Below are 4,465 nucleotides of genomic sequence, written 5' to 3'. Positions count from 1 at the left end.
CAACTTTGCAAATAAAGTAGTACTGTCTCAGTTCATTGACGGAAAGTAGTGTCTAATAGTGTTCTAATCAGAATCCTTTTTTATAACTGAACAGAACTACCCTATTTACAACAAGGAACTCCTTACAATTGTCTGTTCCCTAAAAGAGTAGTATTAATATCTTCTTAGTACTACTCAAAAGTTTAAGATTTAGAGTAATCACCTTAATCTCTAATACTTCCAGGCACCTTAGAAGCTTAACTACTACTAGGCCTAATGAATGTTAGAACTGTAGGACTATAACTTTGTACTAATCTACAAACTTAGAAAGTAAATAATAAAAGCTAATCTACTCTCAAGACAAGTAGACTATGAAAGGGGAGAGAATGATAACAAAAATCTTGTTCTTCTTAACAATTCCCTTTTCATATCTGAGACAATCTGAGAGATCTGACTTGAGTCTAAGAATGTTGATTTTGTTACTTATATACAGTCAGCTTTAAAACACACACAGGACCAGGTTGTAGTAAAGTAGTTAGAGAAGCAGGCTAAGGACTAGGAGAAGGATAAGGATAGACAGATCTACTAGAAAGGCTGATTGTATGTTCTGAAGGATTAGAAGCTGTAAAAGAATATTGTCTAGACTTATTATAACAATTTAATAGTAGAATATCTGGACAGACACAAAACACAGAAACTCATTACTTAGAACTACTAGTAGTTAGGAATACAGAGGGAAATCCTAAAGTATGTGAGTAGTTACAATATGTGCTAGTAGACTAAGTTCTACTAGACAAGGGTTTGAGCTTCTCTACATTTACATTAGATTCTAAATCACTCTTAGGAAGAAGTCTTAATAAACCTGATTAGTAAACTACCTAAGTCTTGAGACTATAATACTATCTGTGTAATTGTCAATTGGTTCTCTAAGCAGATTCATACAGTCCTAACCTAAATAGAACTCACTTCTGAAAGTATAGTGTGTATCTATTAGGACTATATCTTCTAGTTGTACAGACTCCCTTAGAAGCTTATTCATAATTGTAGACTGTAATTTGAGTCAAAATTCATATAGGACTTGTATACACTTCTTAGAATCTAAGAGAACCTTTCTACTACATATTACTTACAGACTAATAGTTAAACTGAGTAAGTTAATTAGGAGATTAAACTCTACCTCTAAATGTTTATTAATCATTAACAGTCAGACTGGTTTGAATGGTTAGTACTAGCAGAATTTGTATACAATAACTAGAAGTACTCTACTATAAGACAGTCTCTGTTCTTTCTTAACCACAGAAGGTATCTGTATTAAGAGATTGTTTCAAGCCAGAACAAGAGTTCTGACTCTGTAACAGACTTTACTAAGTAGATACACAAGACTAGAGAGGACACACAAGCTCTTTTAAAGTAGACAGTATAGGTTATAAAACAGAACTATAATTAGAAGAGATTTGTAGCTAAGGATTACTAGCCTAGTAACAAAGTAATGCTAGAAACTACTAATTTGACTATAGATTGTCTAATAAAGAAGTTGGACAACAAGTACTTCAAACCCTTTATTATTAAGAAGAAGGTTAGTACCTCTGTCTACAAACTTTAACTCTCAGTAACCTGAAAGTACATACATCTAGTATTCAACAAGGTTCTATTGTCTTAGTACTATGACTCAGGTTTTCCTTTATAACAAAGACCCCTACTGTCTCTGTCAGAACTAGTCAGTTCTGAACCAGAATACAAAGTAGAGTATGTGGCTGATACTAAGTTGGTATATGGAAAGCTTAAGTTCCTTGTCTACTAGAAAGGGTATCTGGTTAAGAAACACACTTAGGAACCTACTAAGAATCTTACTCATACTACTAATACAATCTAGGACTTCTACAGACTTTATCTAAGTACTCTACACTAGTTCTACCTTATAGATTTCCAGGCCCTACTGTTCTGACCTATGTCTGAACCACTTACTGAGTCTAATGTTCACTAATCAGAATGATTAGTTTTAGAGAGAGGGTAATGTTATGATTCAACACTTTCTTTCCCAGAACTCTTAGTTCTGATCACAGAACTTAGGACTTTTATCCCTCAGGTGTATAGTATATAAACTATATATAGACTGATTCATACAGTAACCCCTATTACTGCTCCTTTCTACCTTGTCACTCATTGCCTTTGTCCACCCCTTCATTCTTTGTTCATTCTCTAGGCTCCTACCCTTTACTCCTTTATTCTCTTATTCTTCATTCCTTGTGGCTCATTATTCCCTGAGTGCTCTTGTATAGTTTAGTATATATACATGTACAAGGTCAGACTGGTTCTGTAGTCTTAATCTTGTCTACTCTAGATAGTTCTGTACTCTTAAGCTCACTCTATATACCTTACTCTTGTCTCACTCTACTCCTGTGTCCAAACTACAGGCTCTGCTTGTTCTGATACTTATGTTATAGTGCTAGCATCTCAGTATCTCTGTTGTGTAGGATAGTTATAGCCTGGGTCCCCTTACTGAGCCTTCAGGTCCCCTCTACACTGTTGCTGACAAATTAGGAATTTTCGAAAATAATGCAAAATTTCATTTCTAATTAAATCTATTTTTTAAGTTAGCTATTGTTTGAGTAAAACTGATATTCTATGTTTATACATGAATAATCAAGCCAATTAATAATATTAATAATAAATATAAGGTAAAATGCACTTGATTCAGGACTTAATACTTAACAAGGAGTATTGATAATTGATTCCCACAGCACTTGTATGTCTAATGTCCACTGTTAGGTTACTACCCAGGTACTATAAAATTCATTACAATGATATGTGTGGTGGACATTGTGACTACAAGCCCAAAGTGCAAGAAACTGGGGGCCATTACATTAGGGTAGAACCAAAGCTTCCCTTGTGTACTTTTCAAGTATGTTGTTCTTTCAATTTCAACAGGAACGAAAAATGTATAATGTGGTCTAAAAGTGGCCACAACAGTAATAAATAGTTTCCCCCACAACCATAATCTGTAGAACCCACCAACTTACAGCTTTTCAAGAAAGGATCTAATGTATTCAGTCTATCCATCCTCAATTGCAATTTGTGCCCTCAAATTACTCTACACTAATATCTAACACAATACACAGAGGTGTATTGTTATCAAATGGCTAGCCCAATCTGCTGTGTGCCTGTCAAAATCCTCTGTAATATTTTTCTCACTACAGTTCAGAGGTCATGAAAGGATGTAGGGAGTAACATGTTTTTGAATGCACTGTATAAAGGGCCTATGCTGACTCTGCTGCACTTCTCACAAGTCTGCCAGCAATAGTGTGAAGTAGCCACATTGTGTTCATCATTATGGACTGACATCAATCTCATTGTTAATGGAGAGGGTGACAAGGGACAAGATGAACAGCTTGTGGAAGCTGTCAACAACTGGATCTGAAGGTCAGGGAGCAATGCACTCACTCTTATGGCTGTGTTCATTACAGGCAAAATTCCAATCAAGAAACTCAATATGGCTGCATATATTCTAAACCAAATCCTTGGTGAACAAGCCTGCTGGAAGGACATATCCCTTGCTTTCATAGAAGGCAATCCAACTAGGCTGCCACCAATCAACCTCATTGACATTCCATTACTAGAGGAGTTCTCAAGTGTTTGGCATGAAGCTACTATCAATCTGTAACAAGTACAGCTTTGCATCCCATATTCACTGAGTTTGACAAGTCTGAAGATTGTGGGACTCCCTCCTATTACAGCTGTTTTCAAAATACCTGGCACTGATGTGTTTTGTGACAATTTGTCACAATAAACACATTAGAATACAAAATTCACTATAACTCAATCAATACTCAACCATTTTGTGTGATTTAAGTTGCTAAATTCATTACAGCTGTTTTCAAAATACCTAGCACTAACGTGTTTTGTGACAATTTGTCACAATAAACACATCAGAATACAAAATTCACTATAACTCAATCAATACTCAACCATTTTGTGTGATTTAAGTTGCTAAATTCATTACTGCTGCTTGCATAATTCCTTAGAATAGTAAGATCATGTGATTTTTCGTCACAAAGTTGAAAAACACAAAGAAAATACAATATCTCACTCAATCCTTAACATAAATGTGTACTATTGGTACCTAAATTCATACTTTTAAAATCCCCTTCAGATAGATACTTTATTAATCAAATTTGAGTAAGAATTGACTAAGATATGATGAAAATACATAGTTTTTCATGTATTTCTGGTGTCTGATTTTTCCTTGCCTCAAAACTAGACATATAGGCTTGGAAAACTGCTTATTATAGTTGGATATATTTATACTTAATCTACATACTAAATATGTTGTAAATTATGTGCTTATTCTGCTTTGCTAAGAGAGGGTTAAAATGTGTAAAACTAACTATTTCTCTCTGGCTCCCCCTACACTCAATAAATTATTTTCAACCTCAAACTGTATTCCTAAATTAAATATAAGTATAATAAAGTGTATTACAGAAAGTTT

Source organism: Fomitiporia mediterranea (genome assembly GCF_000271605.1).
Source record: "Fomitiporia mediterranea MF3/22 unplaced genomic scaffold FOMMEscaffold_12, whole genome shotgun sequence".
In the NCBI taxonomy this organism is placed as follows: Eukaryota; Fungi; Basidiomycota; class Agaricomycetes; order Hymenochaetales; family Hymenochaetaceae; genus Fomitiporia; species Fomitiporia mediterranea.
The sequence above is the reverse complement of the archived record's forward strand: the minus strand, read 5'-3'. Positions refer to the sequence as shown.